The following is a 17,778-nucleotide window of genomic DNA, read 5'->3' as shown; positions in this document are numbered from 1 at the left end:
CAGTTTTGGCAGCTGAAGTGCAGAGGTGTCCCTAAGCAGCAGCTGGGGAATCACATGAGATTCCCCAGCATGAGAGCACTATGGCAGAGCAGCACTGGCCAGTCATGGCTGGATTGCTGCTAAATGTCCCAGCAAACATCCCATCTTTCACTTCCATTTCTGCTTTCAGAGCTTCTGCACACCACTGTGCCTTACTTATTTCTGCCTTGCTCTGTCTGCTTCTCCTTTCTTTCCCTCATATCTTGCCTCCACTTGTTTTCTCTTCTTCTTCTCATACTGCTCTTCTTAAAAAATGGCTGCTTTGGCTTTCCACCACCACCTTCTCAAGCACTGAGCAAGACCACGAGCTCAACCACTACAGCAAACCTGGTGGGTGAATTTTATCCCTGAACTTTTTTTTTCTGGTTGCTAAGCTACAGAAAAGGCCATTTTTGGGCATGAGGCTGTAAAGCTTTCTTCTAGCTGTACTCTACCTGGAGAAATGTGAAAACTGAAGCTATGCCATTCTAGTACTTGCTGCTATGTCCAAAGCTAACACTGTGCTAAGCCAGGGTTTTAATGTGTGAAAACAAACACAAATGTAGAGCTACATTGTCCAGCCAAGAATTCAGTGATCTTGTTTTTTTCATGAAGAAGCATGAGAAACTGAAGCACACTGCCACCAGGCACAGCATGAAGCAAAATAAAGGCAAATGAACAGTACTGGGCTTCTTCTCTATATAATTTGCCTGGGGAAAGCACCTAACGCAAATTAGAATGCTACGAGGTGTTTAAAGGGATACAAACATAAAACAAATTTTAGTTAAAAAGAAGAAGAAACCAATACTTTGAAACTTGACTATTTCCTCTGTACTGAAAATTGTGTTTGCTTAGATTCCATCTCTCCTGTTGATATAGTAAAAGGTTTTCTGAAAGACACAAGGCACACTTGTGTACCCTCTCCATTCAAACCAGTAAATTCTTCTCTTTCTAAAGCTGCAGAACTCAGAATTGAATCGTCAGCTATAGCTGTAAGCCAACACGTTACATGTCAGTATAAGCAGACTATGCCTTATGTCCCCAAACTTTCTCTTTCCTTTCTATTCAGTCTGCTGGAAACTTTCCAAGATAACTGAGGCAAAAAAAATGCAATCCTAGTGCTAGTATCCCTGCATCATGCTTGGATAAAATAATAGAAATTGCTAAATTGAGAGCAGAAATTGGATATTATTAATGTTATTAATAAATATAGACCATACCTGGGCATCAAGTGTAATATCATCTGGGAAATTTCCCAACATTAACTTTTCATTTCATCTATTTTGAGTTCTTACAAGAAAAGAAAAAGAATCTTGTCACTGTCTCAATTTCTTCTATGTTAATGCTATTTTCAGCCAAGCCCAAAAGCGTTGTATGAGTACTGAGGGGCTATGAGATAGACCAGCAATGGGTACATTGTGAATTCCCATTTCATTAGTTAATCAGTGTGAATGTGTTGTACAAGCTGAAACAAACAAAGAGACAGGTGTGGGCGAGACTGCAGGGTGCAGATCACTGATGCTGAAAGGGGGATTCACTCTTCTTGCTTTCCTCCCCTCTCTTGTGCCATTGGAAGCACTTCTCTGACTGCAGGGTGGTGAGCTAACCCCTTCTTTTCATAGGGTAAGTTTTTCACCTGCTTTGCTCCATAAGGAAACAAGGCTCTCAGGGCTGGGCATGGGGGAGGCAGGAGGAAGACTGCTACTTTCAGCACTTATACTTGTGGACCAGGTCAGCCAGGCTGCAAAACTACCCATTTCAGCGAAGGCCTTCCTCCTATGAGCATCCTCTCTTCTTGGGTCTACCAGGGATGTGTTACAGGCAGAATCTGTAAACATTTCTCTGTTTCTGGTGTCCTCATGAAGTCAGTGACTGTTGTTTGGTTAAAGAGCTGCATTCTGTGCTTGTTCAGAAAACTGTGCTGAAAAACAAGGGAAAAGTATCTTTTTCACCTCTTTCATGACTACTTCCTTCTGTGCAATACACTAATCTGACTCAAAAACTACGGTAATGATTTAATTGCCTATAAAACACTTCATACACCGACTATAAAAAAATAAAAAAAATCATACCCTTCTTGTGTTTCCTGGATTATATGGCCCAAGTCTTAGCCTCATAAAAAGAAAGGGACATATGGTACTGGGAACAGTACAGCTCCCAGTGACTCAAGCAGCCAAGGATATGTGTGGGAGAACAACAGTGTAAGGGTTTGCCACTAACACTGCTTGCTTGGGTCCTGCTTCTCAGACATAAATGTAGTTCTGCATGTCCCATACTGACACATACAGTATCTGGAGTGCAAAGCCATTTCTCTTGCATGAAGAAACAGAAAACTTTGCTGAGACATAAGATTCACACCACATGTAAAGGTTGAATTTTTTGCAATATCTATAATAAACTAGTTTTACAAATGAATTCCCAGGGTGCTTTGTGGGCTGCAAAGATCAAATGATATTGTCTAGAGTGGTTTGGAAGATTTCAGAAAAGGAAACAGTGCCCAGGGATTTAAGAATGGCTACTGTACACAAGAAGCCTGAAAGTACATGTGGGTGGGAAGGAAAATCACCCTCTTTATGATGCAAAATCATGGTCAGTGAGAGCAAGATGATAGCTAGGATGTGAGAAGAGGGTGATGTTGCAAAGAGGATAGTGACACCAGGAGCTGCAGTCAGTATAAATCTTGCTATGGAGTATGCTGTTCTCTACTAACAGTTTGGTTTGCAGGTCTTTGAAGGCACCATTAAAATACCCTCTGCTCTTTTTCCAACAAAAACCTAACACAACAGGGTGCACCTTCATCTTCCTATACTGATCAACATTTCCTCATTTGCTTTTTTACATATCCACGCCCATCCATGTCCATCTTCTGTACAGTTTCTACTTAATGGGACCAGGAAAAGCCTTCTGTAAGCTCTCTGGTTGGAGCCATGCATAACAGAAACCACAGATGATGTTGCTGGGCACTGCATCCTTTAAACTTGTAACAAGCAGAAATATAAAAACTAACATCAAGCAACATTTGACCTGGTCTTTTTCCATCGTTTCTTGATTGATGAGTTGCAAGGAGTGTTGCCTCAGCTCTTCTCATTCTGTACAGTTTTCTCAGGCTATAGCAGAGAAGTGCCACAAATGCACCTGAAAAGTGTAGAGGGCAGTCTGCAAGTGTGGCCATACTATGGGTTAGCATTTATTCAGGATTTAGTGAGCGCACTCTTTAGATTTCTCTTGTGATAATCAAATAATGAGGGCAGACAGAAATAAGAAAGTGGGAAGGCACTTCAGGGATAGAGTTCCAGCTGTTAGCCCTGCTTTTCTGGTCCCGGCCTGTAGAGTCCGTTTCTTCCTTAACCCTAGTTCCAGCAGCCCTGGCTTCTGCCTCTGGAGCTCAGCCGATGACAATATTTTGGTCCTGTGTAAACAGACAAGACATGAAGATACAACATACCATAAAGAGAATGCCACCAGTTAAGGAATGTGAAATCTAAGTTTCTCCTTAGATACACGGGCATCAATGCCTGCACAATGCTTGGAGTTGATGCACCTGGAGCCCTGTACCCCTGTGTGACGCTATTCTGAACTGCTGATATGTTGATGGGGAGAGAAGCGGAGGGGGATGATCCACAATAGGCAAGAGCTTTAAAGTTAGCCAAAAGGCTTCAAGGAAACGTGGACATTACAGTATTGGATCAGCTTCCATTTACTTGTCTGCAGTCTGCTTGAGGAAAGCACCAAAAACTAAGCAGTATCAGACAGGCTGTTCTCTCGGCTGGGTTTATAATTGGAAATTACTGTAAACCTGACATGATTTACTATACTTTCAGAAGTATTTCTGTCTCTTGTTAGTTATTTAAATGCCCATTCCTTGGGTTAATCACTCCTCCTTGGGAACAAAGCAGCTCTACCAGTTCTTGGCATCTGAGCAACATCCCTTCCTCTACTGTCATCACCCCAGTGCTGCTTTGCAGCCAGCAAAAAACAAAAGCCTGAGACAAAAGCAATGACAGCAGTCTCCCAGGCTAACCTTGCCCGTGAACTCACAGCTGGCCACTGACTCGCCTGTGGAATGGGAGGAGTAGTGAGGTTTTCTCCCAGAGGGTGGCCTGATGCCTGGGATGTCTCAGAGGATGTTTCTCCTGAAGAAACATGGAGTAGGTCTGGGGAGAGGGTGATGGCTGTACCCAGGGAGCTTAGGGAGACCTGCAGGGCAGTGCTGAGTGGGCACTGGTCTTGGCTAGCATCGCCCCTTCTGGGGAGTGAACAGCTGAGCAGAGACATGCCCAACTCTGCAAGTGCATCCCAATGTGTCTGCCATCATTGGTATGGTCCTATGCAGAGGACCAATTGCTAAGTACCACCAGGGGAAGTGTTTACTTGTTGCTCAAATGAGGGGTGTTCCAAAAACAATGCCTTCTATTTTATTATGTAGGCCCATGATGTCAGAGGCAGATGTTGGTGGTATGGCAGTAGAGTTTGAACCTTCCCACCAATCTTCCTCTATATTTTGTTGCCATGTGACAGATGGCAGCAGAAACACAGTCTGACAGAATGGTGTCTGGCATGGGAACGTAGATGAAGCAAAGACGTGTCATTGAATTCCTCCATGCAGAAGAAATGGCACCCAGTGACATTCGTCCATGCTTGCCGAATGTTTCTGGAGATCAAACAGTAGATGTGAGCACAGTGAGGGGTGGGTGGCATGTTTCAGAAGTTGCAACAGCAGCAGTGGGTAATCTCCGTCGGTGCAGATTGTTACAAGTGCTGCATGAAGGTTCTTGTTTATTGCTGCTGAAATTGCATAGCTAATAGTGGTGCCTATGTTGAAAAAGAGCGTTTTGCAGCTGAGAATTTGCTCTATCAAACAGTGCTATTTTACTGTTTGTATCTGTTGTAGTTTCCATGGAAATAAATAGGAGGCATTACTTTTGGAGTGACCTATGTACACAAAAAAACTCATCTGTGCTATAGTTCCTGCAAATTCATCCTCAGCATTTTCCTTCTCCTTTCCTCTGGAGAAACTGTTCACCCAGTGGAAGAGATGTCTCTTCATTCTCTCTGTTCTGCAGAAATAGAACATAAACAAAAGCACAATCTAAACACGAGTCTCCTGTGTACAGCTCTAACAAGCAGTGCTCCTTCTCAGTGCTGCTTGATTCTCTCGAAGATGTGGTGTCTCTGAGCACTTGCAGTGAATGCTTTAGAGCAAAATAGGAAATACCTGAGCTTCAGTCTTATAATAGTTGTGTTTGAATCAAAGCAGACGATTCAAACACAGGGGCCAGGGTCAGGTTCACAAGAAAGGGCGAGGTTGCTAGAAAATCATAATGATAAAGCTTCCTGTTTTTAACGATATATTTCAACAGCGATTATTGCTGCCTCAGAGAAGGAAAAGGATGCTTGTGAGCTGAAAAGTACCTTGCTATTTCTCCCTGCACTTTAGTGCCAAGAAGTTGCACAAACAAGTGATTTGTGTTGGAAATGAAACAAGGCTTCCTTCTGGAGTTTTCAGCTACAGCAAAATTACTACATGTTGCAAAAGTAAGGCAGTGCTGATTTCTGCTGTTATGCAAACTTTAGGCTTTCTCCTTGGCAACAATGAGTGCCCTTAAAAGCTAGACATGCTCAATGTCTTATTTAGAAAATGACTTTGTTTTTTTATATACACAATGATTAAACAAAAGGCAGCTGTTAATTTCAGGAAAAAGAAAAAGAGAAACAACACCCATGTAATAGATCTTTTGTGCTGCATCAAAATAACTCTCCTCTTCAGGCAGCCGCAATTTAGCATAAAACTTGTCTGCCCTTGGTACCACTTCCCATAATATTCTTATTTACTAAATATGTAGAAGAGTCGTCTGTATGTTCATGTTACAGACATAAACTGAAACCTCACTTACATTCTTCTTAAATGACAACTGACTGAAGGCATCATGTGCTTTCCATCTTCTGAGATAAGTACCCACTGTTAGCTTTTCACCAACGCCATAAAGTGCTTTTGCACTACAGATGACAGATTTTGTTCTTGTTACCATTTGCCTGTCAATCATCTTGAGTCAGTGGGTCAGAAGGGTCTGAATCCCCTCCTTATCACCAAGGCTCACCTTAGCCACACTGGGAGGTGTGAGGCAGGAGGAGGTGAAGGCCTTGTGATTTCCTGTTTATCCAGCTCAGAAACCATCTCACTTTGCTCCAGATTGGAAGGGAGAGTGAGAATGAGCTAACACATAGTGGAGAGTTGTTAGAGTTAGGGTAGTATGGTTGCAGTTGGACTTGATGATCTTTAAGGTCTTTTCCAACCTGAGAAATTCTATGATTCTATAATTCTATGATTCTATAGTCAGCTCTCCTTCCACCTTGCCACGAGCCATCCCTGTGGCAAACATCTGGTTTGTTTCAGCACACACTGAGGAGCACCTGAGATGGGCTGTCATGCAAATCCTAGGCTTGTCCTCACTGGGGAATTGGTTTGCACTGTCTGCTTGAATTGGAAGGGTAGCCATAAAACTAAGTGGACAGCTGTCTTTGGAATAACACTGGTTTTAATTCACTCTGTCTTGACGCAAGCTTTTAAATGCTGGCATGGGAAAAGAATCCTGCCTGGAAATATTAGGTACTTAATGAAGAAAGTTTTTCTTCTGTGTGTTGAGTTGCTGCTGAGGAGAGTAATGCAGTAGCACAGAATTCAGATAGCTAGAAAACACTAAGTCAGCCTTCTTGGTTTAATCGTTTCACAGGTTCTTCATGAAAGTCTTCATGAATTTTGAGAGAGGTAAAATTTTATATGCCAAGTGTTATAGAAGATTTAGTGATCTCTCTGTTTCGACAGTGCTATAGAAGGTGATACTTTCTTTGTTGGATTCCTCCTACACATCTTTGTTCTCAGAGACTGAAGTTAAATTCAGTCACCTTGAATCTCATCTTTTTCAGAGTATTTGTTGTACAAGTAAGTAGGTAATTTGATACAAAGGATGTACAAAGAAAGTAAATTGCATAGATCTTATGCTTAAAAAATGGGGGTACTTATGAAATGAAGTTTATGAGGTGATAAACTTCAGCAGTAAAACAGATTCAATTTCTCTCAAGGTCTTCCCAATGTTTGGTGATAAGCAAATTTAGGGTCTTGACTTATCTTCTGAAAAGGCAACAGTGTGTCTCAGCTCACTAATACTAATACACTAATAATTATTGCTTTGAAACATCAGCAAAATTTGTAATTGCTGCCCAGTTGTAACAGGCTCACATAGATTGACCATAATTCTGGTTCCAGTAGGCCTAGTGCAAGTCTGAAGAATGTAAGAGCAGCAGAAGAAACTTTCGTGATGGTATTTTAGAACAGTCACATTGGAGGCTGGACGGGGCTCTGAGAAACCTGATAGGTGTCCCTGTTCATTTCAGGAGATTTGGATTAGGTAACCTTGAAGAGTCCCTTCCAACTCAATCCATTCTATGATTCTATAAAGGCAATTGCACACCCATGCTATTTCATCATCTCATATTTACCCAATAGCCTGAAGGAGTCTACAGGTTGCACACAAATTCTGAGATATGAGAATAGCTGACCATTAGCATTCAAAAGGCATGGCTTTTTTATTGTTTTTGTTTGTTTGCTTGTTTGTTTGTTTGTTTGTTTTGGTTGGGTTTATCTGGGCTACACGTAAGGGATTTTTCTTAAAAAGCACTGGCTTGTTTTTCAAGTAATTAGAGTGTACTATTTAAGTTTACAACGTGGTTGTCCTTCTGAATGATGGCTAGTTCTGCAAAATAGTAAAACTCTATTGATGGAGAACAAGTAGAGAGATTTCTCAGTTGTTACAAAGAATGTGTTATGCATGAAGTGTAGCCTAGATTTAACAACCAGAGCATGATCAAAATGTAGACAGTTGGAAAATATCTCAAACTTCTAAATGGAAGTCAAATGACCACCTAGCTAGCCCAGCTATTTCTGGTGATCTAAGCAAAACACAATGATTTGGATTTTTTAATAGCAGTCCTCAAGGCAAAATAAAGAAGGAAGAAAAATGCTTGAGGAGTTCTTCACCAGGACTCTGATGAACTGTTTCTTTGTGGGTAATATGGAAACTAGGCTTATTTCAAAGTGAAGGAATAAAAAAGAACAGAACTGAAGCCCTGTGCTAAGTGGAGTCTGAAGTCTCAAAAGGGAACTGCTTTCATCTGCCATAGATTACAAGCTTAGTTTAGCAAGGGGAAGTTTACTTCAGAGGCCAGTGAGTAAAAGATTCATCCAAATCATTTGCTAGTGGGAATTAGGGAGGGAAACACTTTAAACTCCTGTCATTGACACCAGCTGCAAACCTTTCCGAGGAGGCCTTCAGCAAGTTTTCTTGTTCCAGGCAGCATTGCCACTGCACAAATCCTAATCTTTGTACTATGAATTAACAGATTTTCTGTTCTGGATTAAGCCAAGATTGCTTGCTTGACATATGGCAAACAGAACATCACTTGTAGTGATGCCCAGCAATAGCTTCTCATTCAGTGTTCATGCAAATCCTAAAGCTGTTAGAGCTGCATAATTATTTACTTCACAAGGAATTAGTGGCAATGGTATTCAAGTAAGGACAACTTGGGTTTTCTACTTAGTGTTGATTTTGTTATGGATATTTGTCCTTTAAAAATATGTCACGTGCAGAATATTTTGCAGAAAAAGCAAAACTCCCCAACACTTATCAGATTCTGAACTGATGAGCAAGGAGCACTTTGATTTCTCTTTTGCTTTTATCAGCCTTTGGGAATTGTTCTGTTTCAGAGAGGCAAAGTTGAGCAACTGTTGCACGGTATTCATACCCTGCAATCAACCTGTTTTTAAAATGCAAGCAAACATACTTCTCCCTCAGTGTCTGTGAATTCCAGATATCCAGCTGGGTGCTGCTGATAATGAAAAGGGACTGACAGCTATGTCCCATCTGTCCCTATGCAGGGCTGCCTTCTCTGTTCATAAAGAGAAAATCAGCCCTGAGGCTTGCTGGTATCCCAAAGGGGAGCAGGGTGATCTGGCATTAAAGGTGATGTCTGGCCTGGGTGAAAGTAAATAGTGAGTGGTAAAGTGAAGAATCTTGCACTTTTAAAGCTGAAAAAAAAGCAATCAGCCTTTTAATATTCAGTGAAGCATAGAGCAATCAGTCAGCTTCATATGCAGTGCATCTCCTTTCATTTCACATCCTTGCTCAGTACATTCCTCTAAACCAAAATATTTATGTTAAGGCCGGATGCACAACAGAGCATGATGCAAGGATTATTTCTGAGATTTGGGAGCAACACCTCTTTGGCAGTACGAAGATTGGGCAGCAATACGTATTCCCTGGTGTCACTCTGGACATGTCCAAATGTGGCTCTTTGTTCCATCAGCTGCTCTGTGTGTGACAGGGGCTGTTTCGGAAACAGCAGTTCCTTGTTTATGCTGTTCTGAGGATGAGTGAATGTATCCTTACTTAGCAAAATATCCTCACATTGCAAGTCCAGCTTTCCTGCCCTGAAGAGTTAATGTTGCTATGGCCTTTTCAAAAGCACTATCAATTTTATGAAAGCATTCTTTTCCCCTCCCTCTGGTGTCTGTGAGTAGTACGTGCCAGCTATAATGTCCCTCAGTGCATTACAATTAAAATTGTATGGAAAAAGCCACAATTGCTTATGTATGCTCCTGCTTGCTTTTCTTGCTGTCAACTGACTGCTGTTCTTCGGACGCATGGTGCAAACCCATAGCCTTCCCTGTACGCAGCCATCCTTAGAAGGGAAGGAGATTGTAATGGGGGTATTCCTCAAAGATACATGCAGCCTGTTTGTTGTGTTGAACTAATTTTCTACATTAATTACTTCTGATTTTTTAAGCTTCAGAAAAGGTGATTTTCTGTCTCCTTTTTCTACTCTGTGATACCAGTGGAGGAATTTTTGCAGTGACTGATTGCCTCTATTTCCTAATAATTACATGCTAATTACATTTTGCCAGTGAATTTGCTAATAATTACCACAGCGCTACCTAAGATAATACTTCCTCTCTGTAAGGAGCATGTAAAGATATCTATAGCAATTGTGGAGTAATATCTGGTAAATAAAACTTTCTCAGTGAAATGCCAGTGCAAGATTTGAGTGACGCTCAGTGATCTGCATGTGACTTTTTAAGAGTTGACACACATGAAATTGGAAAAAATATTCTGTAGAAGTAAATTTTCCATCCATAATTCCAGAAGTTATCTCTCCTTGACAAAGGAAAAGACACTGTTTCCACTATAGAGTTCACTGCTAAAGGGATTTTAACATTGTTCTGCTTTGGTACCTGCCATTGGCGCATCCACCTGAACTAAAGCCAACCAGTCCCATGCCATGGTATGCTCTGGAGGAGGCAGATGATGCTGTGAGATGATCCCACAGCAGAACTGTGCAGCTGACAAGATTAGGGGTGACTGGGGGAATTTGCTAGGGAACTTCTATATGGCCAGCTCTACTTCCAGTGCAGATCAATGGCTGCATCATAACCTGAGATCAGTCAATATTACCTCTGCTCCTGCAGATAGGTAGTGCAGTGCCATCTCCAGTCTGCTTGAGGTTGGATGGAGGGAGGAGGTTGAGTGAACACTCAGAGCAGGAGAGCCACCATCCACGCATCAGTTTTACCTATGTATGCACTTTCCTACATAGAAATGCTCTTTTCCAATTTTCCCACCTTCCTCCATCACCATCATCACTGCAGACACTTGATTCCTGTGGTGCAGAGGGAAGAAATCGAATGTAGTGGTGTTGTTCCAAAAATGTTTGGGTTTCTGTAGTATTTTGTCATTACAATCCAGCTCTGTCCAGATAGGTCAAAGTGCCCCATTTGCACTAGCTCCACACATCTCTTTATTATAGGCCATGTTTCTTTCCTTCTCACAAAAATAATTTTAAGCACTATGTAATCTTTGATGCATCAACTTATCATAGATGTGCAAGACAACAGAGATCTGAACGTGTAGTGCACAAAATATCCAAAAGAAGATTCTGCCACTGCTGAAAAAGACATTTCAATACTTGGAGGCCAAGGTAAGCTTGCAGCTTTCATGTCATTTTCTGAACTTCACTGACCATAATCTCATTTCTCTTCCATTTCTTTCTCCTCTCTACCTGTGCAGCAGAGTTGAGGTGCTAATACTGACATGCACAGAGGAGCAGAGATTTATGCCACAACCAATTTCCCAGTTTGCAATGGCAATGTGACTAGAGGAGCACAGGCAAATGAAAGTCAAAAGTACAAAGAGTAAAAAGTTCTGAGCCGAATTAATATATTTTTATTGAACTTAATCCTGCTTCAAGCAACCAGTCATCACTTCCCTTCAATGCATCAGAATTAGGTGCAGATACAATCTGAGAGAAGAGAGAAGATTCAAAATCATATAATTATAGAATCATTATGGCTGGAAAAGACCACTAAGATCATCTGGTCCAACAGCCAACACATCACCACCATGAGAGGTCAAGAGCCCAGGTTTGTTAATATGAAACCCCACTGAGCTTCTAAGCTCTCTGCTACAGCCAGGAGCAGCATGGAGCCGTTTGGACATGGGTCACTGAAATGACCTCCAAAAGGCCAAGTGAGGCACTCTGGGGTCTCAGGTTGAGTGCGATGCAAGACCAGTGTTGAAAGGCTAAAGGCTGTGGGTCCATTGGGCATCACCATGTGTGCCCTTGAGAGGAGTCCCTCTTCTGCCACCCCAGCTTGCTCCCTCTTATTCCCTGTGTCTAGTATTGTGACATCGCACTAAAATGCAACACATGGTATTTCAACATGGGAAGAGGGAAGGGGATTTATAAAACTCCACTGTCTCATAAATCCACCTCTGATTTATCAGAATCAAAAGTAATCCCTGGGAGACAAGGAAAAGCAAAGCCTTGGGTCTGCCCAAGGATGTTTTATGCAAACAGGTTGAAGTTCATTCTGTGCATATAAAAGAAATCCATGGATGCAACAGTGTTAAACATCCATGGTAACAGTGGGGACGAATTTGGTAAGTTGTTGTTCAAAGTTATCACGGCATATTTGTTGTCATCTACTGAAGCAAAACATGATGGAGTAAGGGATAGAGTTTCTTCCATATGTGTCCAGAAGAAAAGTGATTGGTGCTAAACTCAATTCTACACAGAAGTGAAAAGAAATTTATTCCAATTAGTAACATTACCTTTATATCTAAAGAACTAGTGATCTTGTTTCTATTTTTGAAATATGATATTAAATACTTTTATGTATCTCTTTGAATTATTGCAAAAATAATTTGTATAGAAACCTTTTACTTGCTTAGCAAAGTATTCCTTTCATATATCCTGTGTTAAGCAGCAAGGCTAATAACCTTAAAGAAGAATATTTAATGTATTTCTTGAATAGATAAAGAGCACAGAATTGCATAATGGCCAGACAAATCTTTTGTGCAAATATAATCTCCTATTTTGAATGTTATTTCCAATATAAATATTTATTTATGCAAATATTTACAGTGCGGCTGAATTCTGGAAGGACTCTTGTGAACTAAAACCTGCCTGTGAAGTTGTTAATGAATAGCAAAATAAAAGTGGTTTTAGACATTGCTTCAATTAATGAGGTGTCTTATTTTCAGAAGAACTCAAGTACTATATTGCTCCATTCACCAAATGCATGGAGAGGGTAATAACAATGATTAATGAGCTGCAGCAAGTGACTTATTAGAAGGAACTAAGTATATCGTTCTTGCTGACTCTGAAGGAGTACCTGCAAATATTTATATGGCAGAGTGTGAGATCTTAAGTCTGATATACAACTGAAAGAAGATTTTACCCACCAAAATGCATCACTGAGCGTCTTCTGGATCACCACACCATTAAGGGTGAATTATGATAGTGGTGCCAGACTTGAAAAGATGTAAAGGAATTATTAGTTTGGTATCAGTTTGGGAATAAGACTATAGAAAAGAGAAAAACATCCAGGAGTTTAATGACAGAAAAATATTTCCTAAAGCACAAACTATGAAGTCTCCAAGTGAAGAGGAATTCATGTTGGGATACTGACACTGTGCAATACCACTAGGTCTGTTGACATTAACTAGTCTGTGCTGGCAAGAGAATGGTGAGTACCACCAAGTATTTGGTGATGACTTCTAGCTGTAATATTTTTTTAATATTCTAAAGCTTTAATGACATCCAAAGATCAAGGTTACCTCATATAGGCATGCAGCATCTAAATTTGACATAAAATCTCCCTGAAGAGGCTACATATTTTTTTCTCTCATTTCTGTGACAACAACTTACTCTTCCTTGGAAGACTAAGAATCTGCGAAGTGAAATCTGAGTGAAGCCTTTATAAAGCATCTATGGCACCACACAGTACATACACCAAGGAGATGTCATAGAGAAGCATGGTAATTCTTTTCTGTCAGCTATTCCTTCTGCAATAATGGAGAGAAATATGAATGTCCCTGGAGATGTGAGCACTTATTCACTCTTTCTTATTCTCTCCACTCTCTCTGAATTCTGTATTTTTCCTAGTCCCAGGTTTTCTAGATAAGAAGGAACATTCTCCCCCATTTTCCCTTACAGCAAGTCATTCCGTTGCCTCAGATCTACAGGTGGTAATGTCTTCGTTCCTCTTGTTCACTTCCAGATGAGACAGAAGAGCAGGCATCAATCTGTGGCTGGCACACAGAGAAGAAAAGAAAAATGCTTTTATTTGATGCCCATAATTTTTAATTAAGACTCCAGCAAGACCCTTCTGCACAGGGACTGAGATTACCTCGTGCAAGACTAAGAGGGTAGGACGTGGGGAATAATGAATCATAAACCACACAAGACTGTATTCATCAGACCAATTTGGGCTACTGGGAGGCCAGGGAACATTATGGAAATGAGGCAAGCAAGTAAAAAAACATCTAAAGACAAAGGAACAATGGGCTGCACTTTCCCAATCTCATCTGGGAGGCAAAACCGCACTGCAGAGCTCCATAGCCATGGTCGCGCATCTCCCCTCCTCTGGCCCAGCAGCTGTAGCTGCTCCACAGGAGATCTCCCCTCCAAGCAGTTGACCCGGAGAGGCAATTTCTGCATGACTGAGCGTGTAGACACTCTGCTGGGGCTCTGGCAGTCCTTTTTTGTGGCACTGTAACCCCAAATCAGTGTTGACTGCCAGGCTAAATAAGTTCTGTCTCCGCCTTGCCTGTTTACACTCTGTAGAAGTACCAATTACCAGGGTTTTCCTTGGTCACTGTTTAACCAGCTGTACATATTTTGTATTGTAAAGTTTTCTACACATGCCATTCACTCCGCTTCTTAGTTTTTTGGTTTTGTTTTGTTTTGTTTTGTTTTTCTTCCCAGAATTCCTCTGGTTTGTTTGAGCTCTGTGCAAGGATATATTACAAATTGCTATGCGCATAGGTTATGAATTGTGACAGCACGGCGATGGAGAAGTGTTTCAATTCAACATTAAATGTATTGCATGGTGTCATAAAATATGTTCGTGACAACTTTGTGGCTATCTTGAAATTATAAACCCCAGATGTGCTTTCCCAGCTGGAAGGCAGAGGCAAAAAAGCTCTAGAAGGCCCTGGATGAATTGAGACCCAGGTAACCATGATGTCAGTCTCACTCACACCCTTTGTGCCTTGCGTTTTGGGAAAAGCAGATGCACAGAGACACTGCTTTCCTGCAGATCTCCCACTGGTAATAAGCAAAGGAGTGAGACTGCAGGGAACAAAAATGACCAGGGAGTCCCTCTCACAGCAGGTTCGCAGCCTTGGTACATACTGAGAGAAAGAAGGAGAGAAAATAAAAGGAAGATGACAAGGTTATAGCAACATGCCTGTGGGTGGTACAGTGCCTGTGGGTGGTATAACTTTTGATCCCAGGCTAAATTTTTCTCATTAATTTGGTGTGACTGGGTATTGTCAACAAGCTTAACTTTGTGATGACTGCTAGCAAAACATTCAAGAATGGGGTGAAAAAGAAGGAAATGCTTAACTTACAGCCCAGCACTACACAGCAGTGTGTGATTCAAGCATGGTATAAGCAACAGACAAAATATGACATATGATAACTAGTAAAAAATAGTAAAAATGAACCCTAGAAAAAGAGATACAAATACAAGATGGTTACCTGACTTAGCCCCAGCTCATTCAGCCGGGATTGGGTCTAAATATCTTGAAGTATCTGAAAGGCAGGTTTTAGTTAAAGGCAGCATATGCAATTTCAGTTGTGCACCTACACAGCCATACACTGAGATTGTCCATAGTGTTCCCCCTTGACTTGATGGGGATCATAAAAGCAGAAACAGGAGCTGAGTATAGCAATGTCTAGCTTCCGCTCTGGCAGTGAATTCAAATTTTTGACTGAATGACAGTGAAGAGGAGCTCAGGGCAACCATACTTGCTGGTATCCTTTGACACTGCTGATCTGAATGACTGACAGTACTGCATTTCATTCACGACTTCCTTGTTTCTAGCTATGCATGTACAAAACTTCAGCCTTGTCCCACATTCTCCTGCATCCCATATGTGATAAGTACAGAAAACTGACTCTTGCTTAAAGAAAGATTGAGAGTGGTGGGGTGATGCTTCAGTTTTCCCTCAGCTCCTCAGGTAATTTTATCATCTTGCTAACATCATTTTAAGTTTTTGCTATAAAATCTTGTAAGCAATCTCACTAAGATCCTCCAGGACTGGAATCTTGAATTTTGATCCATATGTGCTTTCAGTTTTGTGAGGTCAGCCTAGGTCTGCAGGGATGTTGTTCCTGTTGTTAAAAACACTAGAAAAAAAAAGGCACAAACAGCTGCTGTAAGCAAGATCTCATCCGTGTTCCTACATAATCTAAACTAACATAACTTGTCATAGGTTATGCTAATGACTATCCTCTTTGCTGCATAGCAGTTTATATAAAACCCTGAACTGAATATAAAACAAGTCAGATCCAGTGACTGAGCAATCTAATAAATGCTAGCTTTGTGTTATTCAGGTAATTTCATGAATATTGGAACTAAGGAAAATTTATTTCCTACAGACTTTTGTCCTCTTGCTGATTTATGTCTAGTGAGATTCAAGGTCTGATCAAACCATTGGCTTTGGAGTTTTCAGAGCTTCCTCTCATGTGGATTCACTCTGGTTTAGTAATGTCTGACCTTGAGAGATCAGAATGCAGCCTTTCTCTCTGTTACACCATGGTTAGAGCCATTCTCCTCCAGTGTAGAGCCTTCCTCTTCTAGCCACTGATCTTTATAAAGTGTACTTGGTTGCTCCCTCTGCCACTCTCTTAAATTTCGTCAGAGACTGGGGTTAGAGCTTAATTAAGCAGGCAAGCAGAGAGGCGGACAGAGATATAGTCAGACAATGTGGTTGCACAAGTTTTATTTCCTTTGGAAACCAGACAAAAGAAGAAATTGTCTCAAAGTGCATTTTACAAGCCTGCCTATTTTTACTCCCTGGATATTTGAATCCTCTGTGTCCAATATGAATAAAATGCATTCAACATGATATTGATGTAATGGAAAATCAAACAACTCAAGCCCAATGGCTATGATGGAAACAAATATTTTTTCATATGTTCAACTTGCCAGAGGCCTACAAACAAAGCAGGAGTAGATACATAGATGAGATTAATAATTAAACTTTATTTTGGGGCCTTTCAAGGTTTAGAGCTCTCTCTTTCCCTCCTCAACTCAGATACGGTGCATCTTTCTTTCTCTTCCCTCGTCCAGAGACCTCTGTGCAGAGCAAGTCTCCACCAGCTAAAACACTAGGACATGACCTTCCCCATGGCTTGGCAATGCCACACAATGAAGAGCCCATCCAATGAGAGCCACTCCTGTCCTTCTCTACCTGGATGAGAGCTATCACTGCATCTTCTTGGCTTTCAGCTGTCAACCACTTTCCTCTGTTTCAGAATCCCAGAATCGAGCCAGACTTTTTGGAACATTTGGACCAAATCCAATCCACCTCTTGAGATGTGGATACCTTGGTGCACTGTATTTTCGAATCTCACCATGTGGACATCACATATAATGTCATATGTGCTATATTGCAGCTTATACTGCTCTAAGTTGCTACTGGGGAAATTGTGCTAAAGTGTCATTTGAAATAAGTACCTAAGTGCGTCTGCAGCTGTAGGAACCAAATATCAGTAGGCGATAATCCATGCTATAGTAGTAAAGCTTTGTTCAGTAACAGTGATAAACACAGATCAGAGGCAGATTACATGCTATTTTTATGATACACATTATTATTTTGATACCTTCTTCACTTGACAGTTAGAGGAATGATGGGATGAGTGTTGATAATTCCATGGTAGTATTATGTCACATGTTAAATCCCTGCCAACCAAACTGTGAAGTCAGGTATTACTATTTCAGATTTACTCTGACTAGTTAAAACTCATGAATTCTGTCTTGGGGATTACTCCTCTTTATCACAAATGAGTTTACTCTACCTATGCTTACCTTTTCCTACAAAAACTTTCTTTTTTTTTTTCAATTGCTATCAGCAACAGTTCCTTTACTTGATTGTCTTGCATTTTTGCCAGATGAACTTCTTTGACATGAGTGTTCATGTGGAGCTAATAGAAAACACTCTTCCTCTTAAATATTTACAGCTCTAAACCATATTTACTTCTACTGCATATTTTTTGTAATATCTGAGAATTAGCTGGTCAGTTATTTGTTAGCATACTACTAGCAACATGGTCTTCAGTTGAAAAAAGACCTTGAAGGCATGCTATGTCAGATAACCTGTGCTAAAAAACTCAATTCTCTTTCCCCTCCCCTCCCCT

At 40.9% G+C, this 17,778-nt stretch overlaps 1 protein-coding gene and 1 long non-coding RNA gene across 2 annotated transcripts in view; one reads left to right on the top strand and one right to left on the bottom strand.

The window, feature by feature from the left end:
- Positions 1-17,778, bottom strand: part of LOC104915579 (maestro heat-like repeat-containing protein family member 2B) — a 445,385-nt gene that overhangs the window by 139,711 nt on the left and 287,896 nt on the right. The window lies entirely within an intron of this gene.
- Positions 159-17,770, top strand: LOC104915547. Its single transcript, XR_796390.3, has 3 exons — positions 159-369; positions 10,948-11,046; positions 13,631-17,770. It is a non-coding gene; the product is annotated as an uncharacterized LOC104915547 (long non-coding RNA).

This window comes from Meleagris gallopavo, chromosome 1 (genome assembly GCF_000146605.3).
Source record: "Meleagris gallopavo isolate NT-WF06-2002-E0010 breed Aviagen turkey brand Nicholas breeding stock chromosome 1, Turkey_5.1, whole genome shotgun sequence".
NCBI classification, from domain to species: domain Eukaryota; kingdom Metazoa; phylum Chordata; class Aves; order Galliformes; family Phasianidae; genus Meleagris; species Meleagris gallopavo.
Note: the sequence above shows the minus strand (reverse complement) of the source record. Positions and strands in the feature narration are given on the sequence as shown.